The 20,683-nt window shown below is 41.2% G+C and overlaps 1 long non-coding RNA gene across 1 annotated transcript in view; it reads left to right on the top strand.

Annotated features, from left to right (window-relative positions):
* Nucleotides 1–19,113, top strand: part of LOC144216670 (uncharacterized) — a 45,673-nt gene extending 26,560 nt beyond the window's left edge. Inside the window, exon 3 of the long non-coding RNA XR_013330709.1 lies at nt 19,028–19,113. This is a non-coding gene — a long non-coding RNA (uncharacterized LOC144216670). The remainder of the gene's footprint in view (nt 1–19,027) is intronic.
* The last annotated feature ends 1,570 nt before the right edge of the window (nt 19,114–20,683 follow it).

Here is a 20,683-nt window from a genome sequence, read left to right as displayed (position 1 = left end):
CTCTCTACCCCTCTCTCTGCTCCTCCCCACTCACATTCTCTTTCTCTCAAAAATAAGTAAACATTAAAAAAATTGTTTTAAGGGATACTCCTGTGAGAATTGAAAGGCTGAAGGGAAGAGGCCATAATTCTCAGGCTGCAGTTGGGTCCGATGAGTGGGTAGATGTGAGGTTCTAAAGAATTACCAGCTAAGATTCTAAAGAATTACCTCAATCAGTGCTACAGACTGAGAGAGGACAGGAGCCTTCCAGTTTCTTAAAATTTACACTCTACCGAATCATCTGCTTTAGTAAGACATGCTGAGGTTATCGCTGGGAGCTTCCCTGATCTTGGTTCCCCTAACTCTGCCAGTGGTTGCTTATGCCTCTAATTCCCTGCATTGAAACTCTTCTTATTTGAAATACACAGTGGCTTCTGTTGTCCTGCCCAAAGCTGGACACCTACCTGATTCAACCATTTACGGGCATGTGAGTCCACTGTGTGACATATCTGATGAATTGGCATTCAGCTTACTCTTAAACATTTAAGCAATATGGCAATTGCTTGCTTTGGAAACAGCTCATTTCATGAAAGAATCACCCAAACTGTTAGAAGGCATATTACAGTATAAAATAGAATGAGCACAGATTTTTTTAATCAGAAATATCCTGTTGGCCACTTAGAAACATTGGGTAAGCTGTAAAACTTCTCAGCCTGTTTTCCCTTCTGTACAGGGAAGGCAGTAATTGTACCTACTTTTCAGGGTTGTTATAAGGACTAAATGAGATCAGGTTTATAAGTCATCTTTTCCTTACACTAACCACAAATTGGCATTCATGTAACTTTCACTCTTTGGGCCTAATTCTGTCATCTGGAGTCACGCAGGCAGGGCCCCAGCTGGCCCATGGAGCAAGCACCCTTTGTCAGATGAAAGGCTGACTCAGCCTGGCATTGGGGCATATGGTTTGGTGAGTAAAGCAAGCACTGGAATTTGGTCCCCATGGCCCCTCAGCTGAGCACCCTGGAGCACCCTTGAGCCTGAACAAGCATCTAGTGGGTCACTGCAGGCAGATTAAATATAATCTCTCATGAAAATCCTTCACAGATTTGAAGACTTCTCTCAGTTTCCCAGCTCACTTTTCCTCTCCTGTCTAAGCCAAACATTACCAACTGGGTGAGGACTGCTCCAGAGAGAAATAATAGTGCACTCTGCATTAATGAGTGATTCAGCCAGAGGATGGATAAACCGGGACTAATTACACCAACTAAGAGTCATTCACACTAAGGTGTCCCCTTAATCGCATATTTGCATTTTTAAATGTTACTGTAGAGGTTTACCTCTTGTGGAAGATTGTTGGACATAGGTGTCAATGTGGGGAGGGGTCTTTATGAGAAAGGGGAAGGTGTGAAGAGTCCTCACCTGGCCTGCCCAGCTACACCTAAGGGACTCTCTCCTTTCATCCTGTAGGACAACTAGCCCAGGGGAGCATGGGGCCCATGGTTGATACCTACTCTCCCTCCAGCCGACCCATTTCAACATTTGGTGGGCCCAAGGCGAGAGAATAAATGGAAGCCAAAAGATCATAGATCTAGATATTAAGAAGTTATAAACAAAGTTAAAATTAATTAAATGAAATATGTTCTGTCTTCTTGCCTGACACATAAATATTCATAATGACAAAATTGAGAAAATGTGTGTAAAGCTATTTTTTTATATGACTGACAGCAAATTATCAAAGATGACCGAATTAATTATTATTGTGTATGTCTGGGTGTTCTCTTGAAGAGCCAGTGATCCTTGGATGAGTAACAAAGACATAAATAATCCATTAGTTATTTTATATTTATTACATAAAATTAATTTGTCTTGCATTCATTTTAGCAAAATTATGAACTGTATTGCTATAACCAAGATTTTCATGTGTTCTATTGACAGCAATGACAAAAATTACCAATATTTTTTAAGCCGTTATAGTTCACCTGTGTAATATATATTTTTTCATTAATTTTAATTTGGAGAAACTTCACTCTGCTAAGGCAAGTGCAATGGGAATTGTCAATAAAATTCTTAAACCAACCCTTAATTTAGGAAATGAACTTTACATATGAATTTTACATATATTAAAAAAACTGTAATGCAGTCACATGTGGCAAAGTAGCACTTTTGTACAAAACATAATTTAATAGCAAATGCATTGCTATTATCTTTTAACATGAACATGAAAATGTTAAAGGAATATCTTTTAAAAGGATATCTAGATATACACAATATTTCTTACATTTTTATTTTACATTTTATAATTGGAAAGGAAACAAATAATTATTAGGGCATTGCTTAACTTATTCAAATCTCTCTTCACTTAAGGCTATATTCTCATCTATAATGGCCAGAAATGTAGTCTCCATTAAAATTAGAAATTCTTGAGAATTGTTTTTATGTGAATGATCTCCTTGGTTTTGAACCAAACTTTTAAATTATTTAAATAAAACAATATTAATTTTTGAAAAATTTAATTCTTATAAAACATCTTCATAAAAGTAAAACCACTTGCAATTCTAGCTTCTAGCCTTCCTTGGGAGCCATCTAGTTACCAACATAAAGAATAGGTACCCTGTGCCCCAGAGGTTACACCTAGACTAACGAACACCATTTTCAGAGTGATACGAATTGTTGCAGAATGCTCCTTTCCTCCTCTACGGAACTGTAGCGAATACTGTACAGGTTTCTGAGTACCTGGAACCAGGTTGGAACAAACAGAGAAACAGGAAGCCGGATGTTCGGTGCTACTGGGGAATGATACTTTATTATGCAAAAATCTAACACATTCACACCGTCTGAGAGGAAGAATTTGACAAGTTAATTTATTTTTTCTCTTACCTCAGTGCTTCTGCCAGTCAGATGCTCCCTGCAGCCCAGGGCACTCTCTGGTTTCTGCATAGATGACAGTACAATCCACAAACCCTTGTGGCTCCAGACACTGTTTAAGGGACAAAGGGCAAGGGATGCAGTGATGCATTTTGCTGCGTCTTGAACTGTGTTGGTCACGAGAGTGGGTCACCCTGTGTCAGTGTTAATCACTAACCCTGGGTGACAGGGATGTCTCTGTACTCTTTTTGTTTTTTAATTTTTAAAAATTTATTTATTTATTTTGAGAGAGAGCGAGAGAGACAGAGAGAGAGAAAATTGCACACACAAGCAGGGGAAGGGCAAGGAGAGAGGGAGAGAGAATCCCAAGCAGATTCTGTGCTGTTAGTGCCGCAGCCCTACAGCGGGCCCATCCCCAGGAACCCATGACCTGAGCCAAAACCAAAAACTGGATGCTTAAGCGACTGAGACACCCAGGCAGGCACCAGTCAGCGTGCTCTTTTAACACATATGTTTCTGTGTGTGTTTGTGATCTGCGGAGCCCCAAAGGGGAGGACTGCTAGGAAGCTTCCCTGCACTCCGTGGAGGTCTGACAGGGAGCTATCTACACTTTAACCAGGCTACGTGCTTCTGGGCCTTTTATTGCCTAAAGGGGCCAGGTTTGGTCTCTTCACTCACCTTCTGCTCAAGTCTTTTACACACATCCTTTTGTCTGGAGGGTCTTTGAAACTACTGGCTAATAATTATTGTTTTCGAATGACACTATATTCCCTTCCCCTTTTTAAAGTTTATTTGGAGAGAGAGAGAGAGAGAGAGGAGAGAAAGCAAGAAAGCAGGGTCTTCACTGTCAGCACAGAGCCCAACATGGGGCTTGATCTCACAAACTTTAAGATCATGGCCTGAGCTGAAATCAAGAGTTGGACGCTTAAATGACTGAGCCACCCAGGTACCCCTCCCCTCCATCCCCCTTTTAATATCCTAGAATGAACCCCTCTGATTACAAGGTTTCTGACAAAATTTTGCCTCTCCGCTAAGGGAAGTTTTACTGTAATTTACAAACTATACCTTGGACACCTACCTTTTCTAGAGAAAGGCACAGATATACCTAGGACAGGGCCTGCTTCCTGCAGTCCGAGAACTAAGGAAATTTTTAGTAAGTAGGAATTCTCGTTTCTTGTCTTTGTTTTTAAGAATTTACTGTTATGACATACTTTTGTGTGCCATGAATCTACTGATCTCAATGAAGCTGTCAATATTACATTACAGTTTAATACCATCAAATGTACTTAAGAGTTATCAAGATAATGTGAGGAAAATCCTTATAACAGTGCTTAGCATGAGGTAAGTGTTTAATACATGTTAGCTGTTTTATTAGGATTACCATGGTTGCAAATTTAGATATGGCTTCCCATGTGCCTGTACACAAATTCTCTTCTATGATCACTCCGGTCACATTGTAAGGTATGCAGGGCAAACATCTCCCTTCTACAGATGGTGGAACTGAGAATCAGAGACCTGAAGCTACTGGAAGTTCCCACACTTGAGCACAGTAGATGACAGCCCAAGTCCTCTAATTCTTACTGGCCACACAGAAGCAGTGGCATCTTTTGCCCAAGTCAATAAAATTCCTTTTTTCTTCTTTTCACCAGATAGCCTCCAAATAGAAAACCACCTTGAACCTCACACACACACATAACATTGGCAACATCTTCAAAATTCTGAGTATGGATTTCAATTAGGTTGAAGTTGCATTTACAGGACACAGGAGTCCAAGTTTCCTACTTAAGGGAAGTGTAGGTCACATCTGTGCCTGCCCTTTGAGGGTAATGCCAATGGTCACTGACCCATGTGGAATGTCATTGGCAGACAGAATTCCCATGGAAGTTCCCCAAATCAAAGTTGGCATGTAGTTGAGAACTGCTGAAGACTTGGCTTTATTTTTCTGCTGCCCTCAATGATACACTTTTCCTCTGTCTTCTCTCCATATGTTCTCTTCATTTTCATGAAGGTTCTCATTAGGAGGATTGAAATGCCTTTCTTCTGGTATTAGTCATTGCCCAATGACACTGCCCCCCTCCCAACTTCTCCCTTCCATATACTTCTATTGAATGTATGGTCTCTTCTACAATATTTAGCTTTGCAATATGTATCTCAGACAACAAATTAGGCTGCTATCAACAATTAGATTTTCAGGAATGTAAGGGAAAATGTTACACACACACACACACACGCACACACATGCACGCGCGCACACACACACACACACACACACATTTATGCCCTTCATTGTCCCTAGCACAATGCTGAACACAGATAGGGGTTCAATTCCATTTGTCAACTGATGGATTAAACCAGCAATTCTCAAACTTTTTGGTGTTGCAACCCTTTCACACTCTTAAAAATTATTGAGAATATAAAGAGATGTTGTTTATGGGATTATAGCTATCCAAAACTTAGCATACTGAAAATTAAACTGAAAAAATTCTAAAAATCACTGCTAAACAAGACAACATGAGTGTACTTTTTGTTGTATTTCTGCATAGATGCAAGGAAAACCTTAGGATTTTAAAATAACAGTTCACTGGACAATATTGAGGTTACAGAGACTATACCAGGTATGGTTGAAGATAGCTACTTAAAGCACAGAAATACTGAGAACAACCGAGTTGATCTCAGAAAATGCATGTGTTTATAGTCTAAATTTTACTACCTAGAAAATTCTAGAAAACACAAGAATACGTAAGCACACATTCCATAAATTGTCAGAAGAACAATCTTACCCCATATCATGCAGTCTTTGGAGAATTCCACTGTACACACATGAGAGAATGAGTGAAACAGTCAAAAAACAACTTCAGTAGTATTATAAAAAGAAAATTTGGCTTCATCGATTCCCTGAAAGAATCTTGGGGATCCCTGGGTGTCCCAAGACCAGTGAGTTAAATTGTAGTCTTGGTTAATTAGGCCATTTAAGGATAATCATGACACAAAATTACTACTAGAAAATTGTAGGACGATTAGAATCTGTATTCTAGTGCTTGGCTTTTGTATTAGTTACTTAGTGCTGAAATTAGTTGACTGTCTATTTCTATTAGTCATTTCATTACCCCTAAACTTAATGGCTTAAGCCCATAAACATTAATTATCTCACAGTTTCTGTGGATCAGGAATGTGGGTCCTGTTCAGTTGGGTGCCTGTGACTCAAGGTGTCTAATGGGGACCAGGGCCGTGGTCTCATACAAAGGATCAATGCGCAGCGAATCTTCTCCTAAGCTTGCTAACATGGTTGTTGGCAGGATTCAGTTTCTCACAGACAATTGTATGGAGGCCTCAGTTTCTCACTGTTGCCTGGAGGGCCCTTGCCACACGGACCTCTCTATAGAGCAGCTCACAGTGTGGCAGCTGGCTTCCCTCAGAGCAAGTGAGTGGGAGAAAGGGGTCCCATGATGAGACCCTAATCTGGTGACATATTCTATCTGTTAGAAGCAAATCAATAAATCCAGCCCACACTCAAGGGGAGGGGACTTCCAAGAATATGACTACCAAGAGGCTGAAGTCACTGAGTTCTACCCTAGAGGCTGCCTATAAATAGCATTTTCTTTATTGGAAAGGGAAAGGTAGGATTCAGAGATTGACTGATAGCAAAGAACTAGCTCCTCACATTGCTCTGCTAGTCTTATGCTCACCTTCCTCTTGTTCTAACCCCATTCCTTTCCTGCATGTCCAGTACTCCTGTGACCAATGAAGTGGCTTTTATTGGGGGGAAGAGCTTACTGAGATCTTTGAAGTTTAGAGCTTTAAGGCTTTAGTTCCTCTTATTTCAATTTCATTGGGTTGTCTGTTTTAATAAACATTCGCCATCCCTGGGTGTGTCAGACTACTAGCTGTCCTTCAAAATCCATCTTTTCCATATTTCTGGGCACATGGCCACCCAGCTAGCAACTGCATTTCCCAGCCTCCTTGGCAGCTAGAAGTGACTATGGGCCTGCAGTTTAGGATAATGGGACGTGAGAGAAAGAGATGTGTACAACCTCTGTGTCGTCTCCAACGGAAGAAGGGCTCCACATGCTGGATTTTGGCTCATCACTGTCCCTACCAGCTGGAAATGATGACAACTTGAGCAGCCTTGGAAGCCATATGGTGGGGATGGCAGATCCACCCTGGCTTTGTGGAACAGGGCTACCCCTCCAGCCTGAATCACACAGACTGTTCTTTGAGAGAAAAACAAACTTCCATTTTAGTTTTCATTTTTTAAATTTTAAGTAGGCTGCATGCCCAACCTGTGGCTAGAACTCATGACCTCGAGATCAAGAACTGCATGTTCTACTGACTGAGCCAGCCAGGTACCCCACAACCTTCTATTTAAGGCACTGTTTGGGGAGGTTCTTTGTTGTTCTCCAGCTATTACATTTGACATCAACTGGACTAGAAACCAAGACAGAACTGTTTCACTCTTAGTTTCAGAAACACTGTTTCAGGGGCGCCTGGGTGGCTCAGTCGGTTAAGCGTCTGACTGCAGCTCAGGTCATGACCTCGCGGTTCGTGAGGTTGAGCCCCTGTCTGAACTGACAGACAGCTCAGAGCCTGAAGCCTGCTTCGGATTCTGTGTCTCCCTCTCTCTCTGCCCCTCCCCCTTCATGCTCGATCCCTCTGTGTCTCTCAATAACAAATAACTGTTAAAAATTTTTTTTAAAAGAAAAACGGTTTCAGTTTATAGTAGAAGATATTGTATATGTGTGGGCACAGGGTATGTATGGAAACTCTTTGTACCTTCTGCTCAATCTTGCTATGCACTGAAGCTGCTCTGAAGTTTATCGAATTAAAGGAAAACATTGTTTTACTCTTAGCAGATCGCAAAAAATATTTCACTCAATCATTCGTTTATATCATTCAATAAAAATATATGAGCACCTACTGTGTACCTAGACATTGAGAATATTGGAGTGAAAACCACAGTCACATTTTTTGCCCTTGTCGAATTTTCTGGGTAGGAAATCAAAGTTAAAAAAGCAATGATATATGCATTAATTAATAACAACCGTGATTAATGCTAAGAAGTAAAGTATGAGGGCCATGTGAGTATATAACAAGAGGCTGTAAACCTATGAAACTCTAACAGAGATCATGTGTGTGTGTATATATATATATATACACACATATATACATACATGTGTATATATACATATACACACACATATATACATACATGTGTATATATACATATACACACACATATATATATACATAAAGTTTATTTATTTTGAGAGAGAGAATGNTTTGCCCTTGTCGAATTTTCTGGGTAGGAAATCAAAGTTAAAAAAGCAATGATATATGCATTAATTAATAACAACCGTGATTAATGCTAAGAAGTAAAGTATGAGGGCCATGTGAGTATATAACAAGAGGCTGTAAACCTATGAAACTCTAACAGAGATCATGTGTGTGTATATATGTATATATACACACATATATACATACATGTGTATATATACATATATACACACATATATACATACGTGTGTATATATACATATACATACATATATATATATACATAAAGTTTATTTATTTTGAGAGAGAGAATGGGGGAGGGACAAAGAGAGAAGAAGAGAGAGAATCCCAAGCAGGCTCCATGCTGTCAGCATGCAGAATCCTGTGAAATCAGGACCTGAGCTGAGGTCAAGAGTCAGACATTCAACCAACTAAGCCCCCAGGTGCCCCAAGATCATGTATATTTTAAAAGAAATAAATGCTCAGGCACCCTGGGTGGCTCTGGTGGTTAAGTGTCCAACTTCAGCTCAGATCATGATCTTGTGGTTTGTGAGTTCAAGCCCCGCATCAGGCTCTGTGCTGACAGCTCGGAGCCTGGAGCCTGCTTCAGATTCTGTGTCTCCCTCTCTCTCTGCCTCTCCCCTGCTCATGCTCTGTCTCTCTCTCTCTCAGAAATAAATAAACATTAATAAAATAAATAAATGCTCAATGAAAATAATTTCATATTGTAAAACATTTTTATTTGTTGAATAATTTGTTGATACCCTAGGTAGTAAAAAAACAAAAGGTGGCATGTGATCTTAGCCTTTGTTTCCTCATCTGTAAAGTTCAGACAAAGATATAGATAATTTGCATATGGTATTTAGCTTTTCCCTTTCTTACATCTCTGTCCCCATACCAGATCTTCACCTGCATAGTAAGACCTAACTTTTTTCAGCAGTTGAACAGTGCTAGATTTAGATGAAAGAGATTCTTTGTCCCCAAGATAATCTGAATATGTATGGAAAGGATCATGTTAATTCATGTTTCAATGAGATAAAATGGGCCCAAAGGAGAAATCTGGCTAAGATCCTGGAGANCTGCTTCAGATTCTGTGTCTCCCTCTCTCTCTGACCCTCCCCTGCTCACTCTCTGTGTGTGTCTCTCTCTCAGAAATAAATAAAACATTTAAAAATAAATAAATAAAAATAAAAAATAATTTAAAAAAAGAACAAGATATCTACTCTCCTGACACTTCGCTAACATACTGCTGACTCAAGTACCTTTCTGAGTGCTTTGAGCTCTTTGGAGGTTAGATAGGCCCCAAGTAATAGATCTGGGGTAAGGCCTCCTGAAGACAAGCACTTCATTTCTGCTACTTATGACATCAGTGTCCTTTTGCTCTTTTGTAATTCTTTCCCCGGGGAGATATCATGGGACTGGGCTGGAAGGCAAAACCAGAGATAAGCTGAAGCTTTGGACCTATGAGAAGTCAGAAAGGCAGTACATAGTCAGTAATAACATAGGTACTACACCCAGCCTACTGGGTTCAGACCCCAGATCTGGCACTCACTAGCTGTACGACCTTGGGCAAATTACTTAACTTCTCTGTTCTTCTGTTTCCTCATCTGAAAAATAAAGGTAATAGCACTGACCTCCTAAATTGTTGTGAGAACTGAGTTTTAATTCATGTAGAGTTCTTAGAACCAGTGTCTGACTTGTGGCAAGAGATTATTAGTTATTTTAGTTAATCTCACTTGGATAAGATTTTTGATTTATAGTAGTTAGAACACTTTAAGTTATGTTAACCCATCGACAAAGGGGGGGGAGGGGTGCATATAGGGGCCAAAAAATGCAGAAAAGAGTTCTTGGAATAATCGGATATTTTGTTCCTAGAGAAAACTGTTTGTTTCATATCAGACCTCAGAGCTCTGCCTGGCCTTGCCTTGTCCTGGTTAGAAAAATGAAAGAAAAATGTCACTCCTTGTTTCTTGCTCTTTACTTGGGTCCAGAGGAATTCTGGACCCTTGGAAGTAAAGTATGACCATGATCCAGTGATGTTTTCCCACCAAAGCCTACACTGTACTTGAAGATATATCCTTCTGAGTCCATTGTTTCCTGCATCATTGAAAAGAATTTAAAATCTTCTCAAAAGCACCAGCCTTTCCCAGCAAGTCACACATCCCCAAAGCCAAGTTCAATCACACCTCTCAGGGAAAGGAACCTACTCTCCAGAAAGAGAGGGTCGGCAGCTCCTCAGCACAGCGTAAATTAATATCACAGCTGCCACTTTCGTAAGAAAATCAAAACCAGCTTTTCAGTTTGTAAACATAAACTTCACAGACCACTGTAGGAGTGTTCCTAAGTATTCTGAATTTGCAACACCCAGACAAACCTTCAGAGTGTTATTTACAGTATTTGCTTCATAGGGAGGAGAATTAACGTTTCAGCGTCTCAGGGAACAAATGCACAGATAGGAAAGCAAGCAAGCAAATTATTTAATGATTACTTTTTAAAAATATGTCACTGTGCAGAAAAGTGTTTGGAGATACACTGAAGGCCCTTGTCACCGTGTGACACTTCTTCATTATCACTTCAATAGCGATGAATCCAGGGGGTGGGAGCACAAACCCTTACTATTTCTGACTTCCACAAAACACTTCATATAAAAATAATGACTTTAGTGCTTGGAGCCCCACCCCAACATTTTAGAAAATACCATGTTCTTACCTTAAAGCAGTGCTTTTTGTATCTCAAACACTTGACGTGCTGTTTATTGCATTTTTTTGGTTTCATGCATTTGTTTGCAATTCACTATTCTTGATGAAGTATTATCAATAATGTATTCTCCCCATATTCTACCTTTAAAAAAACAACATTTGCAATGGGATAAAGTAAAAACACATCAACAAAAAGATTGTGTTCACTAGGCGATGCCGAGTGAATTTTAAATTTCCCTTTTCACAATGCAGCCATCGCTACGGAACTCTGAGGGCGGATTAATGCTTTTCTGGTGCTTCAGTGTATCAGAACATGGATTTGCCGACAACAGCTGCAGCAAATTCCCCTGACTGAGAAGAATTACAAGTATTATCACCTAGATCATTAAACTGGGTTCATAGATTGCAGAATGTCTTCAATCAATTCATCTTAGATAACTTGAAGCCAGCTGGACCCCCTCAGTGAGAACTTGACTTAATTGGCCAATAAGTGGCTTGAAAAGGTGCATGCTATTTGATAAAATTACCGAGTGAGCAAGTGATTACAGTTTGGAGAAGCACCGAGTGTAGACTGCAGGTCAGCCCTTTCGGGGAGGGCTAAGTTAATGTCCACTATTAAGTGCTGCTGTGAATAATGGTGGCTTGCCTGGAGCTCAGATGGAAAAGAAGATCCAGGTCAGGCTTCAGCTGATGGAGTGGATGAGAGACACCCATTTATCATCTCTTTGGCCTCATTTCTGCCTTGGTAATAGTCCCACACTAGCCACTCCGGTAGTTGCCTGATTTTCTGTCTCCCTTTCATTTTATTGGCATAACTAAAAATATTGCCCTCACCAACAAATCCATCTGGAAGGAAAAACCACTTTTTCCTCAATAACGTCCCAAGAGTCTTTTCCACAGAAAGGTTAAGGAATCAAGAAGTTGAAGAACGTACCATTTATACATGCATATCAATACTTATTCTCTCCCTCTAGTGAGGAGGTTGAAGTATTATTGTTTGCATGTTAGATGTCTACATTTTATCAGCACAGTTTAAGAAAATGGCAAATCGAAATTGGAACATGTTACCAGACTGTTGGCAGAGATTATTAAATAAAAACAACTTCTCCTTCATGTTGAAACAGAGGTTTCTTAACATAATGCTTCCGTGGCATTTTTTTCCCCCTGCCACTAAACGTTTTAGCCAGTTTGCAAAAAAAGAAAACTTTTGACAGATTTGGTTCAAGATTTCAGGTTAACAGACCTGCAACAACACATTGTCACTTGAATTATTGGTGTTAGACAATAATGTGGCTTTATTCGGGGGGAAGTCCTAAGAGGAAGGTTCCAGTGCACATTGCGCTCATATACTCTTATCCAGAAATACACCTGTTTCATGGATTTTTACCAAACAAAGTAATTTCACTAAATACTAATCATCATTGGGGTTTTAGCAAGTAGAAAATGGAAAATAATTCAAACGAAGGCCGCAGTTTGAACTCTAGCCTATACATTCAGACACGTCTTAAACTTCCTGGTGTTCGGAAGAAAAATGAGTTCATCAGCTTGCAAATGCCAACTGCATCGCTAGTATCCTTTCACCTCAATTTTTTAGCTTACTTGTGGAAGTCTGATCAATGATTCTGAACTTTACTTGCTCATTAGTGTGCCATTTGGCAGACATCACTGGAGTACTATGGGAGAAAGCTACACGGCACTCAAGTGGCCACGTTCCCTCCTTTATGGTGGCACAGGCCTTCTTTCCAAGTGGGAAATGCAATCCTTCCTTGGAGCCGCTGCCCCTGCTGTCCCCTCTACCTGGAACACTCTTCCTCTACTCTTCAGGCCTGGGCTCATAGGTCATACCTTCAAAAAGGCCTCCCCAGCCACTCTATATAGTCACCTACCATTTCTTGCCCTGCTGGACCTCTACTGATATTCTGTATTGATGTGCTTATTTTATATCTCTGCCAGTAGAATATGAGCTCTCTAAAGATTGGGGCATGGTTTGTCATATTCATATCCCCTGTGCCTAGCATATATCATATGCTCAGTAAACATGGATGAATGGATATCCTGTCCAAGAGCCACTACGAATATAATTTATAGGCTGTCATAGAGACAAGCCACCGGAGCTTATCAGAAGTACTCCCTAGGAAATATCCTAGCATCCTGTCAGATAACCAGAGTAGTTCAATAGCAGATCCAGTAAAAGTCCATGGCCGTACAGCTCATCACCTTCTCAACCCCATGCTCCCCAGGACCCTTCCTCAGTCGAGTTTATTTCTCCTTGAAGCCTTTCACCACTGTTCATACTTTTAGTCTCTGCCGGCTCTTCCCTCCTCACCTCTCTCCTCCTCTGGCCACCATCTCTCACTTGACTTTCATCCAGCTCTCTCTCCATTTTCCTTAATAGTTTCATATTCTCACATCATCTTCCCAGTTAGTCTGTAAGCTCGCTGAAGGCAAGAAATGGACTCTAGATAGCCTTTCTCAATCCTCCCTGCTTCAATCCCATAAAAGGTATGTGACAAGCATATGTAAAATTGGAAATATTTTCCAATAGAAGCTATTTGTTTGCAGAGCAAAAGCAGGTAACATTTCCTGAGAGCAGAACTTGCCAGGCGATGTGTATTCCATTTATGGAATGGAACTATGCCATTTATTCTTCCCACCCACCACAGAGGTAGTTTCTATTGTTACCTGCACCTTACAGGTAAGGAACATAGGACCTAAGGGAATGAAGTGCGTGGATGAGGTGCCAGAAAGACTGGGCTCCAGCTGAGTTTAAACCCAGGTCATTCTGTTCCAGAGCCTGAGCTCTTAAGGGCATTGCTCTGTGGTCTCTGTGACTTGCAGTCTTTCGACTTCTCTGTGAATCTTTCTTTACTCAGGCCTCAAATCTTCCAAGGACAAATTGGAAGTCAAGCATACTCTGAAAGTATATGTTTTAAATTATTTGTCTTATTTTATTCATAGCCATCAACCAGGTCTGACTAATGAGAAAGCAAGTCATTTTCAACGCAGCAGCCTATAAATCAACATCTTATGATACCTCAATCTGTACTGATTTTCTGAATAGGAGACTTTTACCTCCACACCACCAATCTCCAGTTTCTAAAATAATTTGTTCAGAGTGATCTTTAAAAAAAAGTAATGCAGGGGGCTGGAGGATTAACTTCACAAGCTTTCAGATGACCACACTGTGGTTCTATCAGCTGTTTGAAATGGAAATCAATTTCTGGGTGGGGGAGCGAAGTGGGATTGTAATTTCCTCCCCTGTCATTTACTCCTAGAGTATTTCAGTGAGGAGTTAAATCAGGGAGCACTGGACTGGTGCACATATTTTTCTCTTACCCCAAGATCTTTTGGGTGAAAGGGCAGCACTGAATTAAGCATTTAGTGTATTCAAAATCTGTGACCTGGAGCTGGTGCCTGAAAGCATCATTGATAATAGGGTTGGAAGCACATTACACTTTCCTGGTACTTATCTCATCTGCCTCGGACAATCTTCTCCAGGAGTCATAATTATCCCACTAGGAAAACTGTCCCATTGTCTGCTAGTCTTTGCTGGCAGGAAGTTTTTCTTCTCTCTCCGACTGTATCCTTTCTCAGCAGGGCCCATTATTTCTCATTTAATTAGTAGCACTTGATATAAATAGCCTTTCTCTTCATTTATGTTGTTTTCATTTAAATAATTACACAGTACAATGTTTCCCCTCTGGATAGGCACTGGTTTTGTGGGCTAAGAAACAGGACTGCAAACCACAGGCTTCAGTATATCTTTTAAGCATGATTTTACCTTTTTCAAATGAACTAGGCAAATACCTTTGTGCTGATGGTGGACCTTCAGGAACATGGAAAATTGTCGTTTCCTCTAGGAAGGGATACACATACTAACTGGCTGGCAGGCCAGACTACCCAACAATACAGTCGTGGATGTGTCTAATGGAAAGCCTACTTTGGCCAAGGCACTGTGCAAGTGCTCAGGGTACACTGGTGGACAAGCCAGATGCAGGCCTTCCCTCAAGGGGCTTACATTCTAGACTGCCGATGAGAGAGGATTTGAGACAGTGTAATGAGACAGTGCCTCCAGACAGTCATATGCATACAAATTTACAGGGACTTGGTTAAAAGACAGATTCTGACTCAGTAGATCCAGTGTGGCCTGAGAGCTTACATTTCTAACACACTCCCAGGCGACGCTGACTTTGCTGGCCCAAGGACAACGTTCTTAGTAATACCAAGTCTAAAGAATGGGGCTCTAGACTCATCTCTACTGCCAAGAGAACTTTTGGCATTTGGACAGGTTCCCTAAAGAAGTTAAGTCTTATCTTCTATCAAATGGTGCTTAATAACCACTCCACCAAGTTGTTGTGAAGTCATAAGCGTAAAATCATCTGAAAAAATTTCATGTGCTGTACAGACCTGTAGTATTATATGGAAATGATATTCTTGTACCCAATGCATTTTTGAACAGGTAGATTAACCAAAATCTGATGTGACATCGTTTGAATAATGATTACTTCCACCTCTCTTACACTGGGCTTTGAAAGCACAATCTTTAATTTTAAGACCAAGGGAATTATACGTCCAAGTTACGATGCCATAGGCAAAGAAAGGCCTCTATTTTTTTAAGCTTATTTATTTGAGCGAGAGTGTGCAAGCTCAGGAGGAGCAGAGAGAGAAGCGAGAGAGGAAAGAGGCCCTGCAGTGTCAACACAGAGGTGGAAGTGGGGCTCGATCTCTTGAACAATGAGATCATGACCTGAGCTGAAAGCAAGAGTCCGTCACTCAACCAGCTGAGCCACCCCTAAAGCCTCTATGTTCTAAAGCACCAACACATTGTGACTTCACTGTGAGATACTATTAGCACCAGGTACCACCATAAAATCATCTTCATATTAAAATCATCATAGAACTTGAGTCTTTTGTATTTTTACTAAAAAAGAATAGGATATCTAATTGGCTGGGAAATACTGATATTGGGGTAACTTTAAGTGATTTTTCAAGTCATGGTAGTCTGTTATAAAGTGTCATTAAAGGCAAGGGTTGGGTTTGCAACTTCCTAGCTGTGTAACCTAGGGAAAGTTACATAAGCTCTCTGAACCTAAGTTTCCTTAATTGTAATATGGGCACAATAACAGTACGCAATTAAGGGTGCTATGAGGATACCATAAGCTAATGCATTAAAGCCTCCAGGTATCTAGCAAACCAATATCTTTGCCTACTTCTCCTTACCTGCATTTGGGAGAACTGAATGTGGCTGTGCTCTAAGTCACCCAGGACCTTATGCATATTCTGGTTCTTCCTTTGATCAAGAGCTTTGTGCTAGGTTTGTGCCACCTTCTTCTGTGGGCTCCCATTTAGATTACGTGTTGAATACCTAAGAGCCAGGCCTATCTTAAACCTCAGTCTTGAAGAAACTCGTCCGGCTGTGGTGAAGATTATTTTCAGCATTTGAAAATCATAGTCTTCATACACCTGAAACTAATATAACACTGTATGTTAACTATACTGGAATTTAAAATATGAATAAATAAGTAAATAAATAAATAAATGAAATTAAGTTGATATTTTGACCTCTTAAAAAGAAAAAAACCAGCCTGGGTGGCTTAGTCAGGCAAGTATCTGACTCTTGGTTTTGGCTCAGGTTATGATCTCATGGTTTCCTGAGTTTGAGCCCCGTGTCGGGCTCGGTGCTGGCCTCCTGGAGGCTGCTTGGGACCGTTTCTCTCTCCCTCTTCTCTCAGCTCCTCCCTGACTCGTGCTGTCTCTGTCTCTCTCAAACAAATAAATAAACTTTAAAAATGAATAAATTAATTAAATAAACCCACAGAATCATACTCTCCATATAAACTTAGTGGGGACTGGGTAAATACCATACAAACATTACCTGTGCCATTAGCCCCACTTTCAAAATAAGGAACTGGTGTTCGGTGATGTTAAGTAACTTATGCAAAAACCACAGCCAGTATGTGAACTCAGCCTTCTAACTCCAAGGTCTGTGGTTTTAAAAACATTATCAAACATCTTCTAAGGCTCACATGATTTTTGCTCACTGTAACGGCAGCGTATCTTCACCCGGCTCCTGGCACCATCCAGGGGGTCATGCTCTGTGCCCAAAGCACCATAAAAGGACACCAAAGTCAAAGAGACCCTGGAGTGTCTGCTTCCTCAGTGTCCACCAGTCAGCATGGAGATGGGTCAGTTGATAACTGTAGCTTACCTGTCGTGGGTGAAGTTGCTAGGAAATTGACTCTGAGATTTGTGCATAGGAGATTGATCAGGGAGTGCTCTCCAGAACATCATCTGTGAGGAAGGATGAGGAATGTAGGACAACGGCCTCAGTCAGCCCTCCAGGGCACTCTGATGTCAGGAAGGCCTTCTGAATTATCTTATCTTGAGGGAACGGTGGGGAGCAAACCCTTAAATTCTCCTACTGACCTGTCATTGGATATAGATACTTGGGGGTGGGGGAGGGGGGACATGACCTTGATGACCTGGGGAGAGGGGCTCAGCTGAGAGCCGTCAGCCATCAAGAGCTAAAGGAATGAGTGTGTCACTTATGGGGATGAGCACTGAGTGTTATGTGGAAACTAATTTGACAATAAACTATTTTTAAAAAAAAAATTAAAAAAAAGGAATGAGTGTGTCAGTCTAAGGTGGGGGAGGCAGCCTGGGTGGTAAGCCAAGGCAGCCACTACAACAGTGTTTTGCTTCTTACGCCCTTCTTACCCCCTCCTCCTTCCTGGGCGTTCTCTCCCATGCCATGAGGTTAATGCTAGAGATTGGGAATAGGTGGGTAACCACATCTCCTGGAATGCTGCAAGCTGCGTTCACTCCTTTGCCTGCCTGATAAAGTATGTGATGGAGCTGGGAGCAGAGGAAGAGAAAGGAAATGGTACTGAGACGGCCAACATGGTTGCAGCAGCCCAGAAGCACATCTAATCCCAAAGCGCCACACATTGGGCATTTTGTCTGCATCCTTGGGATTTTCAGTTAAAAAAAAAAAATTTTCCCATATGTGAAAAATTTGAAAAAAAAAAAAAAAAAAGCAGCCAGAAAATAGTCTAAAAGCACATTACCAGGAAATTGTTTCTACTGTGTTTATGACTGTTCTTAATGTTTTATGAATATGCTAAAAAAGTGCTCAGGCATATTTCCTTGGGCACTCTAGTTAATTACTTATTCCAAGTGCTTCTACTCCATTCCTTGCAAAATGTGTTGTGCATTAATTCTGATTATGTACAAAAACCCACCTGCAAGGAAAAACTCTGAATCAGTAATGCTGATAAAATGAGCAGCCCTCCCGGGGCTCCACTGAGAAAGAGGATACTGGACAGAATTAGAATCTTGTAGCTAAGGCTATTCATAATGTCATTAACATAAAGGCAATTAAATGAGTTTTTAACCTACAACCCTTTATTGTTATTAATGAACATTAGAAAAACACAGGAGATAAAATTGGTAATTATCTCTGCACCAAGCTATGCAATAATGTGTTTAAATATAAAAACAAAACAAATGATTATTGTTAGTATTTTCAGTAGCAGAAACCCCAGGAGCAGCTCCGTCATATTTAATCACATGGGCCCACACCAAGAGGGTTAATTAAAAGAGGGTTTTACCTTCCATGTGCCTGGTTATTCAGTTTAATATGGAATCAACAAATGTAAATGCAAATTTGCAAAATATCCTGAGCAGTTGTTTCTGCCTGCGGGTTAACCACCTTTACAGAAACGCGGACAGATTCCTTTTCCTTCAGGACAATGGTCTATGGCTCCATAACCAAGTTTTTTTCTTTTTGAAAAAATTACCACATGATGCTTTCAAAGCCCATTCCGAGAACAACGGTGTAAATCCAGCCTTATCGCCTAAGCTTACTGATCAGTAAAAATAAGTTAAGCATTTGAAAAAGGTAATGTAGGTGTAAAAAGTAGTGGTAAATGTGATTTTTATCGCTATGCTATATTCAAAGAGCCCCCAGTTTAATTTTTTCCTTTTTTTATGCAAGCTGTACCAGCCTGTAAATGAGCCATCCTAGACAAGCCTTGTTTGTGTGGACACAGGAGTTATTGTATGATGAAATACCCTGCATCTAATAATAGTTCCCCATTAATTAATTCAGTTTGTATATCTTACCGTTTAAAATGTTAGCATCACGTTCCAAGTTGGTTTTGTTTCCAAAGCTCATTTTTAAGATGATGCATAGCTCTAATTTGCCTTCACAGTGGATTTCAGGGCAAAGAATCCTGGACACACATGACCCACGGAAACAGCGCTTGGACAACTGCCGGGTGACAAAGCTAGAGCTTTCTGTGCTCATCGGATGTTTTCATGCAACCAATTCTCCAAGAGAAATCACTTCTGCATTTTTTTAAAAAAAGGCATTTTAGAAAATAAAATAACCATAGCAACACCGCTTACGTTTGTGTATTGCTTTGCAGTTTACAAAACACTTTTGAGAACTTTGGGAGATAGATCAAAATTACGACAGTCTGCATTTACTTTCATAGACCCACTCTGTCTTATAGATTTTATTATGTACATAGAGCCTCCCTGTTTACATACAAACCCTTTGGGGTACAGGAAATTTAGTCACACACCAGGATCAGAATTCACATATGGGAAATAAGGAGTACTTTTTTCCCCCCTTAAATGTTGATCATGCCACCTAAAGCTGCTGGGGCTTAGATTTTAAGGCCAAGAATGAATTTCACAAAATCAGTGACCTGATAAGAGATCAGACTGACTCAGGTAGTCCAGGCACGGCATCGAAGTGTGGCCAGGCAAGCCCCTTGATTCCCTCCCAGGCTGCATCTTGGAAGGAGGGAGGCACCTGTGTGGAAGCAGTGACATGAAGCAGAGAGGCAGGCATTCCCGTAACCTGCCCCTCCCTTCCGCCCCAGCTCTGAATGCCCTCGTGACCGGACTGGGAGAGTAACACTATGAACCGGCCGCAGGAACACACACAGCTGACAAACGTCATAGGCAGGCCCCACTGCTATGGTAAGTCCACAGCCAGCCGTTTGTCACCTTTTTAAGTCCCAGGTAATCATTCTCATAAAAGGCTCTTTGTCTCTAGTCTCATTTAGCCACTGCCCTGGCTCGGGATCAAGTCACAGTGCATGGCATATCGTGCTTCCTTATGATCCAGGAGAGTGAAGCCTGTAAGGCTCAGACAGTGGGCAGAGGCCTCAGAAGGATGGGGCTCTATTATACTTTTAGATTTTAGAACAAATAGGGACTTTCCCCTATAACTGAGAAACCTTTCTTCTTACACACAGAACTATAGGGTGAAGGGGGGCGTGTAGGAGGGGAGAAGTATTCATTAAAACCATTTGCATTTTCAAGTTCCATTATTCCCGATCTCTCAGAACATGCTGCCCGGCTGGTGCGTCTGCCATGTGGCAGACGCAGGCTCAAGGTCAACCTCCGGCTGTTAGCCAAACAATTGGGAACCACAGCACACTAAACTTCCCCCTTTCTTGTCACCCTCCTTGGCTATTAACCACCCCTAGGGCACCCTCAGGGGCCGCAAATTTTCTCCTGGCGCCTCCCCTGACTTGTGAAAATTCTAGAGGCCCGTGAGGTGAACGCTGAGCAAGCACAGGGCCATATGCAGGGCCTTTGATGATCTGACACCAGACAGCTGAGAGAGGAGGGATGGTGGCTGGGCGGCGGCCGTACTGCTGACCCTTTGATTTGACTCATTCTGGCTGCCCTGCGTGGCTGCTGCCGGTGGGCCAGCCCGAGAGAAGGTGGCCAAACAGCAGAACAATAGCGCAGCCTTTCACAGCTGGAAAATCATTTTTTAAAGACCTCCAGGAGGCACCAGTTGGTTCCGGCAGCTGATATTTGATCTGGGGGAGTGTGGAGCAGATGAT

The sequence above is a fragment of the Crocuta crocuta genome, unplaced genomic scaffold (genome assembly GCF_008692635.1).
Source record: "Crocuta crocuta isolate KB4526 unplaced genomic scaffold, BGI_CrCroc_1.0 scaffold48, whole genome shotgun sequence".
Lineage (NCBI taxonomy): Eukaryota > Metazoa > Chordata > Mammalia > Carnivora > Hyaenidae > Crocuta > Crocuta crocuta.
The sequence above is the reverse complement of the archived record's forward strand: the minus strand, read 5'-3'. Positions and strand labels throughout refer to the sequence as shown.